The sequence below is a fragment of the Sus scrofa genome, chromosome 3 (genome assembly GCF_054392235.1).
Source record: "Sus scrofa isolate SSC_HxYL_T2T_F1_AM1 chromosome 3, Sscrofa_HxYL_maternal_Yorkshire_Landrace_v2.0, whole genome shotgun sequence".
NCBI lineage: Eukaryota > Metazoa > Chordata > Mammalia > Artiodactyla > Suidae > Sus > Sus scrofa.
Window position 1 is genome coordinate 92305040 of NC_139385.1, and position 27046 is coordinate 92332085.

Consider the following 27046-nt stretch of genomic DNA (forward strand, 5'->3'; position numbering starts at 1 on the left):
ATAATAATAATTCAGTCTATTCACTTGTTGTAGAGGTATCTAAATTGTCTTTTTCTTCTTGAGTTAGAGTTGGTAGTTTGTGTCCTTCTAAGAAATTGTCTATTTCATCTAAGTTATCTAATTTGTTGGTGTACAGTTGTTCATAGACTTCCTTATCATCATTTGTGGCTAAGCTGAACTAAGCATTTCTAAACATGAGCACTCCTTTCTTGCTCCCCTTTCACTTTTGCACTTGGAATGTCCTCAACTTAATCTCTACCTATTGAATTGTATTAAATACCTCCTGCGACCAAAATATTCTTCAGAGTTCTTTAGGTAATCCATGAACAACTATATATGATAAGGTCTTGGCATTAAAAGAGCTTATTGTTTAGTATATTTCCTAAAGTGTGTTCTTCAGAAGTCCTAAGATAAAACTCAAAAATAAGTTTCTATGATCAAAGAGATGAGGAAGATACATTCATTCTGTAGCTGATTCATAATTCTCATTTGCATGTCAATTGCTCTAAAAAGTTCTACCATGGAGCAGCCCAATGTTTTCCTAAAAGTATTTGAACAGAATTCTTTCTTTATATAACATCCATTAACAGCTCAAATAAGTTCAGTTCCATGGAACAATTTTAGGAAACATTGGTCTAGATAAAACGTACAACCAAGTTTATGTGTAAACTTTATGTGTAAACTTGGGTTTATGGTATAGTACAAGTTAAAATGAATGTCACATCTGAGAGTGAGTCCTTAAAACATGATTTATATGGAAGGACTGGAGAAAAGAATAGAAAAAAGGCAGAGTACATAATGTAGCATTCCAGGAAATAGAAAAGCAGAAGTGAAGATAATAAGAGTTAAGCTAAGGGAATAGAGAGCTGTCAAAAATATCAAGTGCTGCAGAGAGGACAAATGGCACTTGGATTTCAGTTTCAAAATCAGTGTCAACTTTCAGAAGAACAATTTCAGGACAATGGTGGAAGCAGATAAGAAGAAAATAATGAACAAGTAGAATAAGTATGTGACCTCCAAGGAAGCAAGGGATTTTTATTTCTTTTATTTACTGATTTTCCCTGTCATGCAGAACCATGCCTGGGATATTGAAAACTCTCCATATAAAAGAAGTGAATGAATTAATGCATGGATAAGTGATGGTGAAAAAAAAAAAAGTTAGGGCAATGGGAATAATAAAGGAAAGACTATAATAATGGTGTAGTTAAGGAAACAGGCAACTTGAATATACTTTTAGGTAAAGAACTCCAGTGGAAAAGTGGAACTCAAAAGTGAAAAATGGGAGCTCCCACTACGGGCAATGGGATCGGCAGTGTCTTGGGAGCACTGGGACATGGGTTCCATCTCCTGTCAGCACAGTGGGTTGAGGATCCAGGGTTGCCACAGCTGCAAATTAGTTTGCAGCTGCAGTCCAGGTCTGATTCCTGGTCCAGGAGCTCCATATACTGTACACAGCCAAAAAAAAAAAAAAAAAAAAAAACAGTGCAAAATGGCGGAGACTGATGGAACACTATCATAATGGAAGCAAAAAGGAATGAAAACAAAGTCGTAAATAGAACAGAAGGAGGCAGTCCCCACCTTAGCACATAAAATGAAATTCATGGAGTTCCCCTTGTGCCTCAGTGGTTAACGAATCCAACTAGGAACCATGAGGTTGTGGGTTCAATCCCTGCCCTTGCTCAGTGGGTTAAGGATCTGGGGTTGCCGTGAGCTGTGGTGTAGGTTGCAGACGCGCCTCGGATCCCACGTTGCTGTGGCTCTGCATAGACCCGCGGCCACAGCTCTGATTCGACCCCTAGCCTGGGAACTTCCTTATGCCACAGGAACGGCCCTAGAAAAGGCAAAAAGACAGGAAAATAGGAGTTCCCGTCGTGGCGCAGTGGTTAATGAATCCGACTAGGAACCATGAGGTTGCGGGTTCGATCCCTGCCCTCGCTCAGTGGGTTGACGATCCGGCGTTGCCGTGAGCTGTGGTGTAAGTCGCAGATGCGGCTCGGATCCCGAGTTGTGTGGCTCTGGCGTAGGCCGGTGGCTACAGCTCCGATTCAACCCCTAGCCTGGGAACCTCCATATGCCGCGGGAGCGGCCCAAGAAATAGCAACAACAACAACAACAACAAAAAATTAGGATATTTGAGAACTTCCATATGCTGCAGCTGAGGCCCTAAAAAGAAAAAAAAAAAAAAAAAAAAAAAGACAGGAAAATAAACAAAAATAAAATGAACTTATTCACAACTCTCTTCAAAAAAGTTATTCAATATGGGTTCCATATTCCCATTAACTGTGTGAAAACCCACTCAGGTTTCCAAGCTAAAAACTCCAGTCTTTTTTAATACTTCCTTGTGTTTCCTCTTCTTGCCTAAATCTTACTTAAATTGATAGGAAGTTACCTCAGTTCCACTCCTCGAATGCTCCCTATTATCTATTTCCATTTTTCATTCCCACTGGCACTACCCTAGGTAAAGTGTTCTTTTCTAGGTAGTGTTCATTTTCCTGCCTGAAATATTTTAATGATTTTTCTAACCATCCTCTGAATTCAGTAGCTTTCTGCTCTCATTCCTTTCTCCCTAGTTTCACTAGAACTATGGTCTTAAAGCCCGGATGTGATCACACCATTTTTCTCCTCAGAAGAGCAGCAATAAACATTCCTATCTATTATGCATCTTCCTTTAGTGAGTGCCTCATATATGCTAGGTGCTAAAGATGCACTGATGAGTTATGATAAAGGGAGCATTTCAAATTAGGGGCGAAAGATCAAATGACCAAAACAAAATGAAAAGATGCTCCATAATAAAATGTTATTTTTCTCCTATGAGATTGGCAGAAATTAAAATGACTGAAAATACCCACATATGTGGGAAAACAAGTACCCTCATCCATTATTGGTGCAAGTATTAATAAATACAGGCTTTGGGGAAGGCAATTTAGCAATACTTGTTAAAACTTTAATAATATCCATTTGCCCTAATAATGGTTTGCTCTGGGGTTGTGGAATTATGAGAAGCTATTTCTACTTTTCAGTGTTTTCTACTGCTTTTCACAATATTTAATGTTTATAATAAATATATATTTATTTTTCAACTTGAAAAAATGAAGACACAAAAAGGGAAAAAAATCTTTCTTTGATAGAGTAACACTTTTTAGGTCAACCTTCCAAGTCTGCTCAAATTCCAGCCCCACCTTTTTGCCTTCCCTGCCTCCCCCCTCCTCTATTAATCAAAACAGTACTCATCTTCCTAGAAGGACTCCTAATCACTTCCCTTTCTCACTGAAGCTCGTCCTCCCATCTGGGTTCTCCCATCTGGTTTACATTGCCCCTCCTTGCTGCTAAGAGGGGAGCGTGTTTGCACCTCTAGCAGAACACAGTTGGTTTGTATTGTTGTTACTGTGACTGGTATCTTTCTTGCCATCATTTATTCCCTACTTTATCTGCCTTTTTGTGGAATAAATGTTCACTTCAAAATATTTCTGTGGAGTCTTACGAATTCCATAACTAAATCCATACTTTAATCATAGAGCTCTTGAAGATAGCTTTTGGACAATTACCTTCAAGTGACAAAATGCTATTTTGTATTAATTTGTATTTGAACAGAGTGCAGGAATTAATTAAATATATCCATAGATGCCTGGTGTTTATTCACTGACAATGAAATGGAATTATTACCTCAATTTAAGCCTTTCTCTGGTGATTTGTTTACGAAGAGTTGTGCTAAATAGCTGAATTGTTGTCATGACCCTTTGCCTAGATCTTTTCAAAACAGTCATTCAGTTTTACATAACAAAACACACACACACACACACACACACACACACACACACACACAATCTCGTAACCAGGAGAGAAACAGAAAACAATTCTTAGAATTTTAAGCTTGCACATTCTTTAAGATTGGGCTTACAGCGGATGGGCATAACCCATGATTTTGTAACTCAACAATAATTAAATCTTGTAAGTGCAGAAGTGTGTATGATTGCACAACTGTGATAATGTGTAGAATAAACTAATAACCTTAAATGAACTTGATCAATAGGGCTCCTTTCAGTAAATCAAAGAATTAACTACTTTTTGCTGTTTTGGTGACTACAGAGTTTCAGGTCCCCAAGTGGGAGTAGCTCTTAAAGCTAAAGTGGCAGCCTCATTATCATTTGTAAATTTCCACTAACAAGCCAGCCTGGCAGCCTCCCTTGGCTGCTGCAGGCTGTGACCTTTCCAACAGCATAGTATTTGTCATTGTTTTGTTTATAAGCATCTATATATGCCATGCAAGTTCTGAGGAGAGAGTTTCAGGAAAACTGAAACTAAGAAGGAAATCAAAAGTAAAAAACCAGAAACTACTTCTTTATCCCTTTCTTTATGATCTCAGGACTTCAGGGACCTCGAAAGATTGATTTCCTCTCACTCAAGTTTCTTATAAAATTAGCTTTGGCTCATGCATCTGTAACACAGTAGTTAATTTTACAAGATAAGCAGTACAGGGGAAATGTATCTGAGGGGAAAATCCAGTGCCAGAAGCTCAAGAGACACTTATAAGGTCACAGAACTAAGCTGGTAAGTGAAGTGGTCCTGCCGGAGACCTGCAAATAGCAAAGGGTTCCTCTTCCGGTTAATTTCAGTGTATCTTTCATCACATTTCACTTTTCTTTTCAGCCAGCATTAACTGTAAGTGGGCCTTACTCAAACCTGTTTTTTGTGCACCTTTTGAATCACTCATCCAAAGAGCAATTGTGATTTAAGTCATGAGATTTTAACTTTGTATGTTATTATCTACATCCCTGTAATGGTCCTGGAGGCTCTATTAGCCACAACATTGACGTATGAACCAGTTCTCCGTGTTCACAGCTACTTATGCCATTCCTAGAGACTAAATGTGCTTTCAGATAAGCAAAATGGGCTATTCAAGTTGGAAGGCATGTTACAGGTTTTTTAATTCAATCTCACACTATAGGAGGGGTCCCTGAGCTCAGAAAGGCTCCGCAAGGCTCAGAAAGATCAAGCAGTTTCTTTGGGAACAGAGCTGGAATTAACTACTCTAGATTCCTAATCTGGAGTTCTTTATCCTCCCAGTGACTCAACGCCAGGATAATTTCTCACTTACACAGTCAGAGAAAGTCTCTGTGAATTAATTAATCTTTTTATTTGGATATGTTAATCTTTTTAAATATGCAGAAGACTCATTTAACTTCAATATGTCAGTACTGGGAAAATGCTCACAAAGAAACTTCCCTCCGAAGCATCTTGAGGCAAACTGTCTTATAAAACAGTTTGATGGGACTGGCCTGTAGAACTGTTCCGCAATGATCCCCAAACTATGAATTTTTAAGAAAATATTAACCAGAACTATTAAATTTCCACCTGATTATCAAAGTGCCATGTTTACCAACCTGCTTCAACAAAATTCCCTTCAAGCCAGTCAAATCACTGTGAAACCGATAGCACTTATGTCTTGAACCTGGCCAGAACCCAGACTGGGACTTGAACCCACATGCCAGGACTCAAACCCAGCCTAAACCCAGATTGGGACTTGAATCCACAGTTTTTAAATTAGAATCACTAACTCCGTGTCTGGACTTAATGAGGTTCAGGTTCTTTGTGCTTCTGTGCAGAGGAATTCAGGGAGAGACAAAGTGAAATAGATTTCAAAAAATAGATTTATTAAGATAGGATGCTTGTGGGAGATGCGAGTAGGCAGGCAAGGAAGTTCTGCCTTGAGGATTAGGTGGGCTACAGTTTTACAATCCAAAGGGAGTGGGGGTGGGAAAAGACCTCCTCTTCCTTCTCAAATATTAGCTCCTCCTTGGTATCTGTAAAAGAGTATTTGACCCTATAAGGTCAAACTAGGACTATCACGGTGCTTATTCAAATAAGCAGAAGGGTGGTCCTTAAACTCCTGCCCTGGTCTGAACCCAAATTCAGGCCTCACTCCATCCCCCATGCAATGACCTGAGGCACATCTCACCCCTCCAATAGTGAGGCAAGCCTGCCTTGTTCTGATGGATTTCTTGAGCAATTAACTTACAGTGATCTCCCAAAGTTCCCTAGGTTTTCCTGTATCTGTGGTCCCTTATTGGGACTTCTACAACTACCTGTGAAACTATCCTACTCTATCCCTATCAACTGGGTTTCTTCTCTGCTGTGTGCCAAGTGAGTGGGGCCGCTCAACAGGTAAGTTCAGAGAGGCACAGAATTCCTGTGGAATACACAGGGCTACTTCACTTCCTCTTGATACTTTTCCCTAATATATGGACTTGGCATTTCCAAAGTGTGTCCCTTAGAATGTTAACTTGGATTTGAAAAAATGTTTCCATGGTTAGGTAAATTTGAGAGATCTATTTCACCTAGTTTCCTTTGTTATGCTAATTCTATTGCCTATTCATTCAATGGATTTTTTGTCAGTGTCTTCTATGTGTCAGGCGTCATTTAGGGGGCTTAGGATACAGGATACCTTTGTTCAACAAAAAGGACACACATCTCTGCTCTTATGGATCTTATATGAGACAATGTGATGAATGTAGGTTTTCCTCCTGTTGAATTCTTAGGTTAATGCCCACTTAAGAATTAATTCTCGGAGTTCCCATCATGGAGCAGCGGAAATGAATCCGACTAGGAACCATGAGGTTCCAGGTTCAATCCCTGGCCTCCCTCACTGGGTTAAGGATCTGGCATTGCCGTGACCTGTGGTGTAACGGTCACAGAGGCGGCTTTGATCCTGTGTTGCTGTGGCTGTGGAGGCCTGCAGCTGTCACTCCGATTCAACACCTAGCAAAAAAAAAAAAAAGAATTAATTCTTAAGTTAAATGACCAAGAATGGGACGATGAATTGCATAATTAATAGTTTGCAATAATAATAAGTTTGATGAAGGAAAAACCCAACAAGCGATAGGATGATAAAATAAGAGGATTTATTAGGAACTTGGTTAGGAGCAACCAGAGAGTTGCTCACTTGATGAGATTCTGAATCTGGCTGTGGGTAGGGAGACTTTGGTATTTTGAAAGCCCCTCCTGATGCATCCAGTCTCTTCTACAGCCCTCCCTTTCCTTCGTGGGACTCCTACACCACACCTCAGAGCTCCAATCCTAGGCAGAGCAAAAACACAGCACAGCCAGCTACGGTGGCCTCAGGTTCTTCCTCCCTTCCCAGGAGTTCTAGGTGAGCAACAAGCAGCAATGGGCCCTGAAAGCGGAGCTAAGTGGCAGAAATTTAGTCAGGAGGAAGTGACTCAAGGCTTTCACCATTAAAGATTGATATTTCATTTAAACTTGACAACTAAATAAACTTTTTCTAAAATATAAAAAATACTTATTTTGTGTCAAAAATCATGAAAGTGTTCATACTATGATTCAGCAACCCCCCTCTAAAGAATTTAACTTAAGAATTAATTCAACCGGATTTCCCTGGTAGACTAGTGGTTAAGAATCTGACGTTGTCACTGCTGTGACATGGGTTTGATCCCTGGTCCGGGAAATTCTGCATGCTGTGGGTGCGCCCCCACCCCCCAAAAAAGAATTAGTTAAACAGACTTATAATGCTACATACACCAAGTTGGTTATTGTAATGTTAAATATAATAACAAGGAGGGAAAAACAATCTAAATATTCTATAGTTGAAAAACTCTTAGACTGCGGTATATTAACTTAGAATTATTACCTTTGGCAAATTATGTCAACTGTGAAGAAATACAAAGTAATGGTAAGTGAAAAGGCAGAAGACAAAGTTGTTCGCTAAGGAATACAAGCTATATAAAAATGGGTATGCAAAACACAGATGACAAGATTAAATGGAAAAAATGGAATCAATTTGCTAGAGTGGTAGGAAAATAGGACAGAAACCCATGTGAACTGGCTTAAGCAAAAAGGAAAATATTCATTGGCTCAAATAACCAAGCCTTGTGTAGAGATGGCACTGGCCTTAGGGATATCTTGAAAGAAGGACATAAATTACTGTCAGGATTTGTCTGCCTCTCTCCTCATTTTTCTGTACAGGGAAGATTCCTTTCTCTCAAACAAACTCTTCCCAAAATGAGGAGATCCTCATCTTTCCAAAATGAATTTAGATGCCCCAAAACACATTCTTAATATATTCCAAATACAATGAAAGAGCTTGCTCAGCTCCAGTTTAAGAACAATTCTGGGGAAGAGTTGTGATTGACCTAACTTCAGTCATGTGCCCATCTCTAGGCCAGCAATGGCCAAGCTACCATGATTAGTTCCAACCTCTCAACCCACCATGTGGTCAAGGAACAAGGACCATTTAGGAACACAGTAACTTTAATTAGGCTCCTTTGTCTGGAGGAAGAAGAAAGCATTTCCTTAAAAGTAGAGAGGTGCTGCTCCGAGAGACAATTAATTTGCCTATTATTCAATTTAACATTTTAGAAAGATGTCTTGTTCTTAGTACCACTCACAATACACTGTGATTTCCTAATGCAACATGATTTATTATAAGGCTACATGGTACAGTAGAAAGAGCACTACATTGAATGCTAGAAAGATGGATTCTCCTAACTTTATTATGAATCAGCTGTGTGTCCTCCCGCTAGTCTTTAAACTTCTCTGATAGCAGTTTCTTCATCCCTGTCAGAATAATGTCAACTCCATGATGGCAGAAATCAAGCCTGTATGAAATGGAGGGAACAACTGTGGAGGCTTGGGTTAGACAGAGGAAGAAGTTGAAGAAGTTGAACTATGACATATTTGCCAAAAAGTCCTCTGCTTGTCCCACGGGGAACTCTGGGCTTAGGATGGCCTTTCAGAGTTGTCACAGTTTGCAGTGAATGGGTCTACTTTATATGTCCATGTAGACTGGATGTGTGCCGTTCTTAGGTGGAGACGGTAAACTTGGGCAACCAACATCCCCAGCTCCTAGGAAAATAAGTGCCTTTGTCCTCCAGGAGGGCAGCACACTGCAAAATCCACTACAATCAACATATTTATAGCACCAGCAGGTGCCTGGCAGAGAGGAGGTGCTTATTAAACATTTGTAAAGTGAACAAATTATACAAAAGGAAAGTGTGGATTAAATAGCCCCTCTTAGCAGGCTAAGGACCCAGTCTTGTCACTGCAGAAGCTGCTAAGGTCACTGTTGCGCAGGTTCAGTCCCTGGCCTAGGAACTTCCACATGACTCAGGCATGGCCAAAAAAAAAAAGGGCATAAGGATAAATAATAGGAAAAAAATTTTTAAATTCATGTTGACTGACCTATTTAGGTAGGAAAAAATAAGGCATTCTTTGTGATTGAGTTATTAGCAGAGAGCATTAAGGAAGTAATTAATGCAGATATACACAGAGTCAAACTGGGGCGTCTAATACAATAACTGCAAGTCATGGGAGGCTATTTAAACTACTTAAAATTAAATAAAACTTAAAATTCATTTCCTTAATCACACTAGTCATATTTCAACTGCTATGGCTATTGGCTATTGGCTACCACATTAAACAATAGAGATAAAAAACTTTTCCATCATCCTAGAAAGTTCTAGTAAACAGCACTGGTCCACACTCAAAAGTTGTATTCTTTTCTTCCATTCAATAAAAGTCTAATTTACCCTCATGAATTTTGCTGCTCATTATTGTGACAGTGCTGGAAAGGGAGCCAAAATTTTTAAAGGCTTGGGTGAAAAGGATCGCCCTGTATCCAAGTTTCTTCTTGGAAATCCAAGTAGTACAGAACAGTCCTAAAGTGGAATAAATATTTGTTGTCATTTCATGCTCTTCCTGCCAGCTGGATCATCTGGGTGTAACCAGGACAGAAAGCCCTGGGCTTCTGAAATGAGCTCTGCTCCTGGCTCCCCACAGCCAGTAAGGCACAACTGCTGTTTCAGCCTCGAGCTATTAAGATTTAGACATACAAAAGTCAGATTTGTGTTCTTCTTAAAAGGCCTTCTGGAATCTGGCATTAGCCCAGATGTAATGTTGTCTCTTTCTTCATTAGTTTTTTGATCTACTATATTTCTGAAATTTTTGAATATATTCAAAAGTAGCAGATTCACATAATGAATTCCCAGGTACCCACCACGCAGTCTTAGTAATGATCAAATCAGGGCCTATCTTGCTTTGTTTATATCTCCATTCACTCTTTCCATCAGGATTAACTTGAAGCAAACTCCAGACACTGTATCATTTCATCTGTAAATATTTTCCTATGCATCTCTAAAATATAGAGATACTTTTGGAGTTCCTGTCGTGGCTCAGTGGTTAACAAATCTGACTAGGAACCATGAGGTTGTGGGTTCGATCCCTGGCCTTGCTCAGTGGGTTAAGGATCCGGTGTTGCCGTGAGCTGTGGTGTAGGTTGTAGACCCGGCTCGGATCCCGCGTTGCTGTGGCTCTGGCGTAGGCCAGTGGCTACAACTCCGATTCGACCCCTAGCCTGGGAACCTCCATATGCCATGGGAGCAGCCCTAGAAAAGGCAAAAAGACAAAAAATAAAAAAATAAATAAAATATAGAGATGCTTTTAAAAATAATATAACCACAATATCATTATAATGCCTTAAAAAGCCCTGATAATTCCTTAATATCTTTAGGTACCTAGTCATCTGAACAGGTCCATACAATGCCAGAGTTGATATATCCTAAGTCTTTAAATCTGTAAGTACTATTCCATCTTTCTTTTTCCTTCTCATAATTTTTTTATAGAGGAAATCATCTTCTTCTTTTTTTTTTTTTTTTTTTTTTTTTTTGTCTTTTTAGGGCTGTATCCACTGCATATGGAGGTTCCCAGGCTAGGGATCCATTTGGAGCTATAGCCGCCAGCCTACGCCAGAGCCACAGCAACACGGGATCCGAGCCAGGTATGGGACCTACACCACAGTTCATGGCAACGTTGGATCGTCAACCCACTGAGTGATACTAGGGATCGAACCTGCATCTTCATGTATGCTAATCGGGTTTATAGCCGCTGAGCCACGAGGGAACACCAGAAATCAAGTCTTCTGTCCTGTAAAATCTTCCAGAGCCTGGACTTTGCTCACTGCATTCCCATGATATAATTTAATATTTTCCTATGTTCCCTTTCTTTCCTGTATATGGGTAGTTGGACCTAGAGGTTTATAAGACATTTTTATACATTGTGTTGTATCCTTGTATTTAGTTGAAGTATCAGATAATGATGTGATCAATCATTGCTAATAATTGCCTAGAACCATACATTTATTTTAGGCTGTAAAACTGTGATATTCTAATTCTATCATTTTTTCATTTATTAGCTGGAATATATCCATTAAAAAAGATACTAGGAGTTCCCGTTGTGGCGCAGTGGTTAACAGATCCGACTAGGAACCATGAGGTTTCGGGTTTGGTCCCTGCCCTTGCTCAGTGGGTTAACGATCCGGCGTTGCCGTAAGCTGTGTTGTAGGTTGCAGACGCGGCTTGGATCCCGCGTTGCTGTGGCTCTGGCGGAGGCTGGTGGCTACAGCTCCGATTCGATCCCTAGCATGGGAACCTCCATATGCCGAGGGAGCGGCCCAAAGAAATAGCAAAAAGGCCAAAAAAAAAAAAAAAAAAAAAAAGATGCTATATCTAACTCTTCAGTTAGCCATAGGTAAAGTTAACATTGGAAAAGTGAATAAATTCTTTATTTTTTTTCTCTTTATTACCACTTTTCAAAAGAATGAGTTGACTCCTTACCATCCTCCAGAAGATTAACTATGAGCTTTTATTTTTATTTTCTCAGTATCAGAAGAGATAAACATATCTGATGTGTGTCAATCTATTGTACTTACCTTTTTTATACAAACTGTTCCATCTTTGGCCATTGGGAGCATCTTCAAGTTGGCTATGGAGCCCTTTTGATGTGACTTCAGCAGTCTTTGATAATTTCTTTACTAATATATGTACCCCCTTTCTAATCTGTTTGCTTTGATATTATCCCACGTTCTCCTGCAAATGTACCAGTTACTGATTTTGCAGTCTCAGAACCTTTCTTACATAAGAACCAAGAGAGACAATCCTTGTATCTTTAATGCATTTGGAATAATTTATATTCATTCATTTATTAATAAATAGTTATTGAGGGAATTCCTATTGTGGCTCAGCAGGTTAACCCAACACAGTATCTGTGAAGGTGAAGGTTCAACCCCTAGTCTCGCTCAGTGGGTTAAGGATTGGGCGCTGCTGCAAGCTGCAGCATACATCACAGATGCAGCTCAGAACTGGCTTTGCTATGGCCGTGGCATAGGCTGGCAGCTCTAGCTCCAATTTTACTCCTAGTCTGGGAAGTTCCATGTGCCACAGGTGCAGCCCTCAAAAGAAAAAAAAAAAAAAAAGAGAGAGAGAACAAATAGTTATTGAGAATTGGCAGTGTATTAGGTATTAACACAATTCCCACTTCAGCAAGAAAGACAATAAAAACTCTATAGATAGTTATATATAAGTGTGCTACTGTGAATAGGATTGTAAAAGAAAAGGAAAAAGTGCAATGAGAATGCATAATACCTGATCTAACATGTTAGGGGAGGCTTTCCTGAGAAAGTCAGTGAGAAGCCAAAATTCAGAGTAAGTAGGGTGATGGTCGCCTAGGCCTAGCAAAGGAATAGAGACAGAACAGCATGTGCAAAGTCTGGAGGTGGAAAATACTTATCACATTTAAGGAACAGAAAGTCCTGCAAGAGCTGGATGATGGTAAGGAAGAGAATATACTCAACGAAGCTGGAAATGCAAAAGCAGGGGTCAAGTTATCCATGGCCCTGTGCGCCAGGATTTTAGGCTTTATCCTAAAAGGGATAGGAAACTACTGGAGTGTTTTAAGAGAGAAACAACACAATCAATTTTTTGTTTGTTTGTTTCAATTCTAGCTGTTGTGTGGAAAGTGAGCTGGTCAGAGCAAGAATGAAAATGGAAATTGGGGGTTATTACAGTTGAAAAATCCTGATGTCATAATTCCTGTCATAGCCCACCACTGACAAACCTAATTTGGGTTTGCTCCCTGACCTTGGGTTAAGGATCCAGTGTTGCCATGAGCTGTGGTGTAGGTCACAGACGCAGCTCTGATCCTGTATGGCTGTCGCTGTGGTATAGAATGGCAGCTAATCTCTGATTCGACCTCTAGCCTCTTATGCTGTGAGTATAGCCAAAAAAGATAAAGAAAGAGAGAGAAAGAAAGGAAGGAAAGAAGAAAGGAAGAGTTCCTGTCATGGCTCAGTGGTTGACAAATCTTACTAGGAACCATGAGGTTGCGGGTTTGATCCCTGACTTCACTCAGTGGGTTAATGATCTAGTGTTGCCGTGAGCTATGGTGTAGGTCACAGAAACAGCTCGGATCCTGTGTTGCTGTGGCTCTGGTGTAGACTGGTGGCTACAGCTCCGATTAGACCCCTAGCCTGGGAACCTCCATATGCCCCGGGTTCGTCCCCAGAAAAGACCAAAAGACAAAAAAAAAAAAAAAAAAAAAAAAAAAGAAAAAAGAAAGAAAGGAAGATCCTGGTGTCTTACACTAAGACAACCATGAAAATAGAGGGAAGTAGATATATCCCAGAGATTTATGGACAACCAAACGCCAGTTTCATGTTCGGAGGAAACAATGGAAACATTCTCACTAGTCTCAGTAGCAAGACAAGATGTCCACTGCCAGAATTCCCTAGTGGCTCAATGGGTTAAGGATCTGGCTTTGTCACTGCTGTGGTTCTGGTCGCTGCTGTGATACGTGTTCCATCTCTGGCCCTAGAACTTTCCCATGCCATGAGCACAACCTTGAAACAAAAAAGTAGGAAAAAAAAGATGTCCGCTGTTACCACAATTACCTAATATTGTTCTAGATGTTAAACAATGCATTTGAACAAGAGGAGGGAATTAGCGGTGTCAAAACTGGAAAGGGGAGTTCCCATTGTGGCACAGCAGAAACGAATCCGACTAGGAACCATGAGGCTGGGGGTTTGATCCCTGGCCTCACACACTGGGTTAAGGATCTGGCATTGCCATGAGCTGTGGTGTATGTTGCAGATGCGGCTCGGATCCTATGTTGTGGCTGCGGCGTAGGCCAACAACCATAGCTCCGATTCCACCCCTAGCCTGGGAACCTCCACATACCACTAGTGCAGCCCTAAAAGGCAAAAATTTTTTAAATAAATAAATAAACTGGAAAGGAAGAGTTATAAAGTATCGCTATTGGTAGATATGATTATATATCTGGAAACCCCAACATCATCAAATGGAAAATCCATGATAAACAAAACAAGAATGCAATCAATGCATACAAACCAACAGCTTTTATGTACACAAATAGCAATCAGGCAAATTAGGGAAAAGACATTACTATTATTATTATTTTAATTTTTAGGGCCACACCTGTGGCATATGGAAGCTCCCAACCTAGGGATCGAATTGGAGCTGCAGCTGCCAGCCTATGCCACAGCCACAGCAACGCCAGATTTGAGCCTCATCTGCGAACTACACTGCAGCTTTCAGCAACACTGGATTCTTTAACCAACTGAGTGAGGCCAGGGATCAAACCCAAATCCTCATGGATACTAGTTGGATTCTTAACCCAGTGAGCCACAATGGGAACTCCAAAAGACGTTATTTACAATGGCAACAAAAACAGATAAGTTCCCAGGAATAAACTTACCAAGAAATGCACAAGATGAAAACTTTAGCACAACAGTTTAAAGAAATTTTTACCAGAACATAAAAGAAGAACAAATGGAAAGGCCAATCATGTTCTTGGATGGGAAATCAGAAGACTCAGTCACAAAATATCAATCCTCTCTACCTTAACCTAGACATTTAGAAACAGATACATCTTTGATCACATTAGCAAACATAGTTCGGGTCACTTATAAGTGAAAACAGAAGCCAGGAGATAGTGAGAGGCTGAAATGCAAAAGATAAATAGAAATTGTTAGCTGAGTGTCATTTTTATGGACTAAAGACAAAACAGCAAAGGCTTGGGGACTCAAAATTTTTGTAACTTTCAAGAACAGAAAGACCCACAAGAGGTGGACTGTGGTAAGAGAGGATGAGCAGGTATGGGAAGAAGCTGGAAAGGTAGTGAGCCACAGAGTGGTGATAGAGTGAGGAAGTGGAAACCCCGATGCTGGCAACTCTGTCCGGAAGGAAGACTAGCTGCTCAGTGGGTAGTGATAGGGCACTAGCTGATATTTCCTCCTTCAGGGAAGTATTCAGCCCCAACCTGGTTCCTTCTAAGTAAGAGGGATTCTTCACTGCTACCTTCAGGATAATGCCCTGCAAATCAGACCTTCATGAAGGCCTCCTGAGACCCCTGGGCTGAGGGACTTGTTCCTTCCCAGCTCCCAGGCTCTCACTGAAAGTCAGTGACTTAGTGCATTTCTCAGCCCTTCACAATATATACCAATCTTTTCACAAGATATTCCACGATTGACTTAATACCAGCAGGGGATGAACACGGCGCTGTTTATCGGGGAATGGGACAAGGGCTAGAACCGCCACTCCTTCCAGGCCAGCCCTCCATGGTGTGCATGGTGTGCAGCCTGTGGTGAGGACTGGGAGAAAGTTAACCTGATATTTGAACAAGACCCTGCCCTCATTACTCAGTGTCCTGCCCAGGAGGGCTAATGAATGATATGGCAATGTGGACCTAGGAAATACTATTTGATACACCTGACTAATGCCTGATTTCCCAGAGAACTAATGTCCCAGAGAAGCTTAGGCTCTGGGAAGGTAACTTAAAGTCTATTTCCTGGAACAAAGTCCCACAGCAGTCCTGCTTCATAAGCTGCCAAATAAAACTGTCGGAATGTATTTAAGAAAGCCAGGCCAGTCTGGCTATGTTTATTGGGAATAGCTACATGAGACAAAGAGGAAAAGAGTTCTCATTCCATTCATTCACAGATATTTACTGAGCATCTACCATGTGCCAAGTCCTATTCAAGGTGGTGGGAATACAGAAAAGAGCCAAGTAGATGAAACACTTGTCCTCACAAAGCTAACATTCTAGTGGGAGGAAAGACAATAAAGATAACAGATGACAATAGATATGCATATATTAGCAGGTTGTATTACAATTTCAGTTAGTGTAGGTAAATGTCTATAGGACATTTTTAGGACACAAATGGGTGTTGGTAGAAAGCATAGCTATGATGGATATTAATCATCATATTAGCTATTAGGTAGAGTAGCTAGGGAAGAGCTTTCTGAGAAGGTGACATGTAAGCTGAATCCTGAAAGATGAGCCTGTCTTGTGAGGAGTGAGGGAGAGAGAGAAATGTTACAAAGGCCTGAGTTAGATAAGAATTTGGAATGTTTTAAAAAACAGAAAGAAAGTCCATTTCTGCAGTGTGCTAAGCTAGGGAAGAGATCTTAAACACAAGGCTGGGGAGGCAGGCGTGCCGTGATAAGGGAGGCGGGGGTTCCCTAACTCACTGTGCTCTTACAGCACAATTATCTGTTCTACTGTAATGCAGCCCACTCAGAAGCTGCCTGGCCTCAGCTCCGAGAGAGGACATCTTCGGAACGTCCCAAGAGTGGCGGAAACAGATGTAAAAAAATCTATGCTCTAAAGCTTACACATAGCCCCCTTCAGGGTGCTTCTGGAATTTTCTCTCAGGTCTTTTACTTTCATGTTACATGACTTCTACATAAATTTCCTTATCTGGTTTCTAGCCCAGGGTAGATTAGAAAGGGAGGGAAGGGCAGGCACTCTCTTCATTTCGTCATCAAAATTCAGCTGACATTTTGATCCAGTGAGTCATTTTGCTTGGAAACCACCTTTCCCCCTGACGGACTTCAGCCTGCAGTGTAAGAATTCCAGGATTCCTCAGAACACCATTACAACATATTTCGTGTAACATGATGTAGTGGCAGAACACTGATACATGTCAGTCTTGGATGCAAATTCGGACTCCAACATTCCTAATTCCATGTTCCCTCTGGACTGTGAATGATTTAAGAACATTGTGTCTTAGTCATCTTTGAATTCACATAATCCATGCCCCTACTCCAAGCCAGAAATAATGCTCATTATGTAATCGTGCTTGATAAATGGATCTTGAATGAATAAATGAAAGCATGATCGTGGATAAATTACCCTCTCTGATCCTCAGCTGCCTCATCTATAGAAGGAAATAGCATCACCACCTCAAGGACTTGCTTGAAATGCTAAATAACAATATATGCAGAAAGCACAATGTACAGTATAACATACATATGCATGCGAGGTATTTTGCTACTTGGGGCAGAATCAGAGGTGTTCTTCAAAGGGTCAAGAGAATCTTTAAGTCCTTGCGCCTACGACTTGAAATAGTTGCCACTAGATGGCAATGTTTTCTTAAGGCACATTGAGCCATTTTTCAGTTTACCCTAAGGGCCTTCTCAGACTTGAGTGTTCTCTTACAACTGGGCAAACAGTATGCTTTAGACCACGTGCTCAGTCATGGATAGCTTTGAGGAAATCAACATTCCCATTCTCAGCTTCTCTATGTCCTCTTTCCTAAGACTAACCCGCTTAGGAAAGTACCTGTGTTCATGATTAACCCTTCTCCAACTTTTCAAAAAAAAAGAATACCCATTATTCCTCCCAAATCTGATTTTATGGCACCACCAGGTGAATATCCTGCAGGGCATCAAACAAAAGGGAATCTCCTTCAACGATGAATGAGGAACCGGTCTTTCCCTAGTTTTTATATACTTCTGTGAAGAGTGAAACATGGCTTTAGAAATGGGATATTTTGGCTGATTTTGATATCATGCTGTTCGTTAATGGTCTGAATATAATATGCAGTATATGGGGTGATGGGATTAAGACTTCTGCTATCCCCTAAGTATCAAAGAAAGCATTTATTTTAAGGATAAAAAGCACAGGGGAATCTTTTTGAAATGCTAAACAATAGTTTTTCAAATACTTAAATATAATTATTTTTGCCTATTCTCAATACTAATCCCAAAGTCTTTTTTTTTTTTTAAGGGCCACATGCAGCATAGGGAAGTTCCCTTCTAGGAATAGAATAGGAACTGTAGCCGTCTACACCACAGCCATAGCCACAGCAACACTGGATCAGAGTAGAATCTGTGACCTACACACCACAGCTTGTGGCAATGCCTGATCCTTAACCCACTGAGTGAGGCCAATGATTGAACCCAAATCCTCAAAGGATACTAGTCAGGTTCTTAACCCCTGAGCCACAAAGGAAATTCCCAGGAAACAAATATCTCTGAATGGCCAATGTAGTTGTCATTTCAGGTCTAACTATGATATTTTCAAGGATCACCAAATTTTTCATGACTGACTAACTAAACAAACCAAGTTTTTACATATCTCTTTCAAATTTGATGTGCTATTCAAAAACATAGGTTAAAACTATTTTTATCAAAGCATATAATATTTCAATTTTTTTTTTTTTGTCTTTTTTGCCTTTTCTAGGCTGCTCCCATATGGAGGTTCCCAGGCTAGGGGTCCAATCGGAGCTGTAGCCGCTGGCCTACACCACAGCCACAGCAACGCGGTATCCTTTAACCCACTGAACAAGGCCAGGGACCGAACCCGAAACCTCATGGTTCCTAGTCAGATTCATTAACCACTGTGCCACGACGGGAACTCCAATATTTATTTCAATTTTAATCAGTTATCTTTATTTCATTTTATTTAATATTGCCTATTTCTTATTAACAAAAATGCAATCGAATGTTACATGCCAAATCAATTAATTTTTGAAATCTATATTTTTCCACTTCATTAAACCATAGGAAAAGTTTTATTGTAACATCGCTCTTTCTGATTCTTATAGTTGACATTTATTGCCAAAAGCCAAAACACAGAGTTTGAAATAAACACATAGATAACATTTGACCAAAGAAATATCAGGACTTGTATCATATCCCTTTCTTGATGAATAACTTATAATTTGGCTATTCATGACATTGCATTATTTCAAGTTAGGTAATGAAGAATAGCATATGGATTTATTTGTTTTCTTAACTTTAAAAATTGATTAATGAAAAAAATTGATAAATGAATTATATTAAATTACCTTAAATTTATTTTGACCACTTTTAATCCTTACAACCCTTGAAACGGGTCCTATGATTTCCCTCACAGAGAGGTTAGGTAATTTATCCACAGCCACAAAAGCAAAAAAAGGCTCTGAGCAAGCCAATATGAATGTCATCATAACTACGTAGTAAAACTTACAGTTTGTATAAGTTATACTTTATATAGTCCAACTTTACACAGTGAAATAAGCATGATCATCTGATTTCCAAGCTCACAACAGAAAAGAAACTAGAGAGGGGAGCATAATCTTGGAGGGACAAACATTTTGACATTAGTGAGAGTGATAGTCAACACCCAAAGCAAGTGAAAAAATACTAGAGCTATAAAAAGCAATCCTTAAGAGGAAAACTGGAACTATTTTAGTGAAGGTGCTAAAAATTCTACCCTGTATTGCTCCTTTTAATTAAATTAATATTTAATGGCTATGTTATAACTGTAAATATTTTTACTGAGTCACTTGTTGTATTATTATTTAAGTTGGGCAACTTATTGTTTTCCCTGGAAGTAATAATTGCTTCATCTTCTCTATTACTTAGTTTGCCAGATACCTATTACTAATTAATTCTCAAACTCAGACATTACTGAAAAATGTCGTCTAATGTAGTCAAATACTTCAGGTACATTTTTTTCTAGGAACCATCCTTCTGGAGTCTCATTCTTCTGCTTCAATCTGGTTCTCTGTATGCCTGAGAATCATCTATTTTCACAGAACTTCTCATCACTACTTTCCTAAACATTCTTTTTATTTTATCTTATGATTTTTTAATTGTGGTAAAATACACATAACGTAAAATTTACCACCTTAGCCATTTTATTTATTTTATTTTATTATTTATTTATTTATTTAATATTTTTTGAGGGCCGAACCCACAGCATATGGAGGTTCCCAGGCTAGGTGTCCAATCAGAGCTGTAGCCACCGGCCTATGCCGCAGACACAGCAACTCAACATCCGAGCCGTGTCTTCCGTCTACACCACAGCTCGTGGCAACACTGGATCCTTAACCCACTGAGCGAGGTCAGGGACTGAACCCACAACCTCACGGTTCCTATTTGGATTCGTTAACAACTGAGCCACGATGGGAACTCCACTTAGCCATTTTAAAATGGACAGTTCAATATTTTTAAGTGCCTGACATTGTTGTGCAATTTCCAGAACTCTTTTCATTTTGTAAAACAGAAACTCTATACTCATTATATGGAGCTAAAACATAGTAAGTAAATTAGCCCCCTATGACTGCTGCCATAGCAAATTTCAACACCTTGGTGACTTAAAATGACAGAAATGTATTTTTTCTGTCAAAAGATCAACTTCAGTTTACATGTATTCATTGTTCATTATTTTTTATTGCTATGCAGTATTCCATTGAATGAATACACTGTTTAGTCATTCTGTTGATGCATATTTGGGTTGTTTCCAGTTTGGGCTTATGAATAAGTTTGCTATGAACATTCTTGTTCATGTCATATGCATTCTTTTATTTTTCTTCTGTATTTAATACTTTCCTACTTGGATTCCTTCCCTTTTTTGGTTTAACCTCTCAGTTTGGTGAAACACATTCTCCAAACACTTCCTGAGAAATGATGAATGGGAGGTAATTTATTTGAACCTTTCTGTGTCTGAAAACAGTAGTATTATGATTCCAAACTTGGTTTATAGTTTTGCTGACTACAAAATTCTTCGTAATTTTGATTGCCTTTCTCAGTTGTCTTCTGGATTTCACCATGACCCTTGAAAAGTCAAGTATGGTCCTGATTCCCAAGTCTTTAGATGTTAACTTGTTTTTCTGCCTGGAAACCCAGACTTCTGAAGTTTCACAATGATGAGTCTTGCTATATTGAGATTCAATTTACATGTTATAAAATATACCAAATTTTAAGTGTGTAAAATCATAAGAGGCCTTTCTTTGTTTGGTTTTGGGGTTTTGGCTGCACCTGCAGCATTTGTGAGTTGCCAGGCCAGGGGTCGAAACCGTGCCTCTGCAGCAACCCAGATCTTTAACCCTTATGCCACAGGGTTAATCTTACTGCACCACAGTAAGAACTCCTAATTAGATGAGGTGGTTTTGTTTATTTGGTTTTTATTGTTTTCTTTTTTGGTCTTTTTAGGGCCACACCTGCAGCGTATGGAGTTTCTCAGGCTAGAAGTTGAATTGGAGCTGTGGCCGCTGGCCTATGCTACAGTCACAGCAACACCAGATCCAAGCCACATCTGCAACCTACACCACAGCTCACGTCAACACCGGATCCTTAACCCACTGATGCAGGGATCAAACCTGCATCTTCATGGATACTAGTCAGATTTGTTTCCACTGAGCCATGACAGGAACTCCCAGATGAGTTTTGATACATGTATACATTCATATAATCTCTACTGCATCAAGATATATAATATTTCTAGCATTCCTAAAAGGTCTCCCTTTGCAAGTAACCTCTATTCCCAACCCCTTTTGAGGCTTGTTGATTTTGTTGTGCATAGCAGTAGTTTCTTTCCTTTTGTAGTTGAGTAGTATTCCATTATATCAAATACTACAATTTACCCATTTACCAGAAGATGAACACTTGGAGTATTTCAAGTTTGGTTATTATGAATAAAACTGCTATTAACATTCATGTACAGATCTTTGTATGAATCTGTTTTCATTTCTCTTGGGTAAATACTTAGGAGTAGAGTTTCTAGGTCTTTGATAAGTGTTTGTTTAACTTTACAAGAAACTGCCAAACTGTTTTCCAAAGTGGTTATATCAGCTTGCATTCCTAGCAGCAATACTTGAGGGTTCCACATGCTACATATTCTCACCAATATTTGATGTCGTAATCTTTTAAGTGTTAGATGTTCTACTGGGTGTGTGGAGGTATCTCATTGTGGTTTGAATGCTGTTGAGTAGTTTCCATGAGCACATTTGCCATCCATATATCTTCTTGGGTAAAGTTTTCAAATCTTTTACCCACTTTTTATCGGGTTGTTTGTTTATTGTAGGAGTGTAAGAATTCTTTATGTATTCTAGATACAAGTCCTTTGTTGGATATGTTTCATAAATATTTTCTCCCAGTCTCTGAATCGCTTTTTTTCTTAAAAGTGTCTTTCGAAGAGCAAAGGCTTTTAATTTCATTGAGTTCCATGTAGTGGATTGAATACTGTTACTACAAAATTTACATCCACCCAGAACCTCAGAAAGTGATCTTATTTGGAAATAGGATCTTTGCGAATGTAATTAAGGTAAGGATTGAGATGCGATCATACTGGATTAGAGTAGGCCCTAAATCCAATGATACTTGTAAGAAACAGAAAAGGGCACCAGAGTCACAGAGAAGAAGGCCATGTGAAGATGAAGGCAGAGATTGCTATTATGCTGTAAATAAGTTCTGGTGCCAATCAAGCTGGGGTGGGTGGGTGTCCCATAACCACCAGTTCTCCCGCACCAACTGGGTGTCCTACAATTCAGTTCAATTCTGACACTATCATGAACTGAAGTTTGGCACTTGCCATCAGCCTCTACATGGAGCAAAACATGCAGCTACTACCAACCTGCAGCACCCCCTGAGTGGAGTGCAGGATGGAGACCAGGAGTGAGACACTCTGTGTTCTGGGAAAACTGGAAGAACAGGCCTTCACATAGATAATTTTATGAGATTTTATGAGCTCAATTCTTGCATCTCCTCATGTCTAGAAAAACCAAAATCCTTCAGTGATGACTGATGTCTGTGAATAGCAGCAAACTTAATGAGACCAGCAGCAAATTTCTATAAAATGTGTGCATGGGGGTTCCTGTCGTGGCTCAGTGGTTAGCGAATCCGACCAAGAACCATGAGGTTGCAGGTTCGATTCCTGGCCTTGCTCAGTGGGTTAAGGATCCAGTGTTGCCGTGAGCTGTGGTGTAGGTTGCAGACGCAGCTGCAGCTTGGATCCCACGTTGCTGTGGCTGTGGTGTAGGCCAGTGGCTACAGCTCCGGTTAGACCCCTAACCTGGGAACCTCCATATGCTTTGGGAGTGGCCCAAGAAATGGCAAAAAAAAAAAAAAAAAATTGTGTGCATGGTTGCATGCACCTCCCCCTTAACCTTTATGACTTTTATCTTGATATTCTCCCCTTTCCTCTTTAAAGGCAGCATTTTAGAGTTATCTGGGCTGTAGTTAGTGGACAAAACAAAAGATGTCATGGTCATCTGTGACAACAACCACTCCCAAGGGTGGGACCTGAGGGAACTCAGGGAAGAAACAAAGAAGACTGGCCCACAGCTGAGGTGCATATCAAAGGAGTGACTCCGGTGAGGCCAGACATTTGCATCTTCCCATAGAAACTGGTTTTCTGTAAATCTGGTTATCTGTAAATCTTTGGTTCCTACTACCTTCCCTTTGTTGAAAACTCATATATCCTGCCACCCCCATCTCAACCTGCTCAGAGTGGTTTCTTGGGGCTACCTGAGATGCTGTCTCCCAGGCTTAAGTCCTAATTTCACCCCAAATAAAACTTAACTCTCAATTTTCAGGTTGTATTTTTTTAGTCGACACTATCTACCCAGAAATAGCAGCAGATTCCACTGGTTAGGGCTTAATTCCACAAGACTGCCCTTCAGTTCAGATGACAATTACAAGCCCAGGTTGTTACCTGTATTTCTGGCTAACTTGCTATAAATTGAAAGTTCCCACAACCGCTTCCTGGGGTTTGATTAATTTGCTAGAGCAGCTCACAGAACTCAGAAAACCCATTTGCTCACTAAATTAGTTTATTGCAAAGGGTATTAATGGATACGGATCAACAGCCAAATGAAGAGATATGCAGGGTGAGGTCCCAAACAAAGGAGTTTGGGGCCCAGCACGATGGCATGTGGAGGCATTGTGGTTCTCCAACCCAGAAGCTCTCCTTATGGGTTTTTATGGAGGCTTTATTACGTAGACATGATTGATTAACTCATCGGCCATTGGCAATTGATTTAACCTCCAGCTGCTCTTTTCTCCCTGGAGGTCAGGCAAGAGGGACTGAAAGAACCCACCCTCAAATCTCTGGTTCTCTTGGCAACCAGCACCCCTAGGGAGGGGAGGCATCCAAAAGCCTCTCGTTAACATAACAAAAGAATCTTTGTCATTCTCTTCACAGAGGAAATTCCAAGGGTTTTAGGAGCCCCAGTGCCAGAAAGGGGAGAGGGAAACCAAATATATATTTCTTATTTTAAATCACAATATTTGGTCATAAAGTAAATTGCTTAAAAAATTGGATCCTAAAGATTACAGGTGGGGGAATTTTGGAGTGTGTCCTTATTCCATTAGAGATCACAGAAGCACAACTAAAAGAATTGTGGACTCACATGGCAACTGTGGATTGAGCAAAAATTCTTTTTGAAAAGGCTCTCTTGAAGATTATGAACTCAAACACTGGAGGCACTAAGGTGATTGCAGGGAGGAATCAGAATATGTGAAATTCCTTAAAAATTTATTGACTTAAATAATTTTGCCTGTTATACAAAATTTTAAAAATCCTTTACACTTACCAAGAAAAAAAAATCACAAATATTACATGCTGCCACAAGCCAAGAAATACCAGTGAAACTGACAGCACTTAGGACTCAAACCCAGCCAGAAGTCAGATTGGGACTTGAACCCACAATTTTTATTTTATTTTACTTTTTATTTTATTTTATTTTATTTTATTTTTTCTTTTTAGGGTTTCACCTAAGGCGTATGTAAGTTCCCAGGCTAGGGGTTGAATCAGAGCTACAGCCAACCTATGCCACAGCCATAGCAACTCAAGGTCTGAGCCTCGTCTACAAACTACATGACAGCTCACATGATGCCAGATCCTTAACCCATTAAGTGATGCCAGGGATCAAACCTGCATCCTCAAGATTCATTACCACTGAGCCCTGATGGGAACTCCTTGAACCCACAATTTTTTTTTTCCCTTCCTTTTTAGGGCCGCACCCACAGCATATGGAGATTCCCAAGCTAATGGTCTAGTCGGAGCTGTAGCTGCCGGCCTACACCACAGCCACAACAACACCAGATCCTTAATCCACTGAGCGAGCCAGGGATCAAACCGGCAACCTCCTGGTTCCTAGTTGGATTCATTTCCACTGTGCCACGATGGGAACTCCCTGAACCCACAATTTTTAAATTAAGATTACTCACCTGGTGTCTGGACCTACTGAAGTTCAGGTTCTTTGAGTCTCAGTGCAGAAGGAATTTGGTGAGGGACAGTGATAGGTAAGAAATAAATGTATTAAGACAGGATGCTTTCGACAGATACAAGCGGGCAGGCAAAGAAGCACTGCCCTGAGGATTAGTTGTGCTACATTTTTATAATCCAAGGAAAGTGAGGAGTGGGAAAAGATTGCCTTTTTCCTCTTTCTTCATTAGATCCACCTTCATATCTGGTAAGAGAGTATTTGTCCCTATGTGATAAAACTAGAACTGTCATGACACTTACTCAGATCAGCAGAAGGGTGGTAACATACACTAAAATATGTTGAATCATGTCAGGTTTCCTCATAAAGAGGGTCTCCTACTTTGTAATGTCATCTTTCCCTTAATTCCTGTCCTTGGATCCCTACCTTGCTGAATTTGAATACATGCCTCATTTTATCTTTCAATTAATGACCTGAGGTATATCTCATGCTTTTCCTTATGGTTTTATAGTTTAGCAAGCCTGCTTCATTCTGATGGCTTTCTTGAGCTATTATTAACTTACAGTGTGGTCTCCCAAAGTTCCTTAGGTTTCCCTTGCTATCTATGATCTCCTACTGAGACTCCTACAACTACCTGTGTAACTATCCTACTCCATCCCTATCACCAGGAGCCCAGAAGCAAGGAAGGATTCTCCCTTGGAGACTTCAAAGGGAGTGTGGCCCTGCCACATCATTTTGGACTTCCGGCTTCCAGAAATGTGAGAAAACACTTTTCTCTTGTCTAAGCCATCCTATTTGATACCGTTAGAAAACTAATACAACCAAATATGACAGAAAAAAATTAAAATCATTAATAAAAAAAGAAAACTAATACAGTCTAATGGATCCATTTTTTCTTTTATAATTCTGCTTTTTTTGTGTTCTATTTAAGAATTTTTTGCCTCATTCAAGTCACTAAGATTCTCTCTTTTTTTTTCTCTAAAACTTTTATAGTTTTAACTTGTATACCTAGGTCCATGATCAATTTCATGTAGATTTTTTTATGCTGTGAAATAAGAATGGGGTTAATTTTTTTTTTCATGTGCCTATCCAATTATTCCAGCACCATTTGTTGAAAAAAAAGTATCTATTTGTCATTAAATTACAGAGGAATCTTGGCCAAAAATCAATTAGCCATAATTCTAGGGGCCTATTTCTGGACTCTTTATTCTGCTCCATTGATCATCATTCTACGGATATTACAATGCCTTGATTTCCACAACTTTATAAAAAGTTTTGAAAATAGATACTGTATGTCCTCCAACTATGTTCTTTTTCAAAATTGTTTTGGCTTTTCTAGATCTTTTGCGTTTTTTGTTTTGTTTTGTTTTGTCTTTTTGTCCTTTTTTAGGGCCGCACCTGAGGCATATGGAGGTTCCCAGGCTAGGGGTCTAATTGGAGCTGTAGTTCCCAGATCCGAGCTGTGTCTGTGACCTACACCACAGCTCATGGCAAAGCTGGATCCTTAACCCACTGAGCAAGGCCAGGGATCAAACCCACAACCTCATGGTTCCTTAGTCAGATTCATTTCCATTGAGCCATGATGGGAACTCCTCTTTTGTATTTTTATCAAAATTTTAGAATCACTTTCTCAGTTTTTACAATTGGGATTTTGATTTGAGCATTCTTCCCTAAAGCAATTTTATGTCCAAGTTATGATAGGCAATGTCTGGAGACATTTTTGGTTGTTTCAGCTAGGAGGTGCTACTGGATTTTGCTAAACATCCAGGACAGCCTCTTAAAACACAGAATTACCTGGCCCAAACATCAGCTGTTCTGCAGCTACAAAAACTTGCGTTGAATGTGTAGGTCATTTTGGGGAGAAATGGTGTCTTATTGAAGACCTGGAATCTTTTGACCCATGACCACAGCATTTCTCTTGACTTACTTGGGTCTTTAATTTCTCCTAGCAATATTTTGTAGTTT

At 39.9% G+C, this 27046-nt stretch overlaps 2 long non-coding RNA genes across 2 annotated transcripts in view; both read left to right on the forward strand.

Annotated features, from left to right (window-relative positions):
• LOC146404771 (uncharacterized) overlaps positions 1-27046 on the forward strand; it is a 1009186-nt gene that overhangs the window by 435833 nt on the left and 546307 nt on the right. The gene's annotated exons all lie outside the window — the stretch shown is intronic.
• Positions 1-27046, forward strand: part of LOC106509808 (uncharacterized) — a 143387-nt gene that overhangs the window by 94895 nt on the left and 21446 nt on the right. The gene's annotated exons all lie outside the window — the stretch shown is intronic.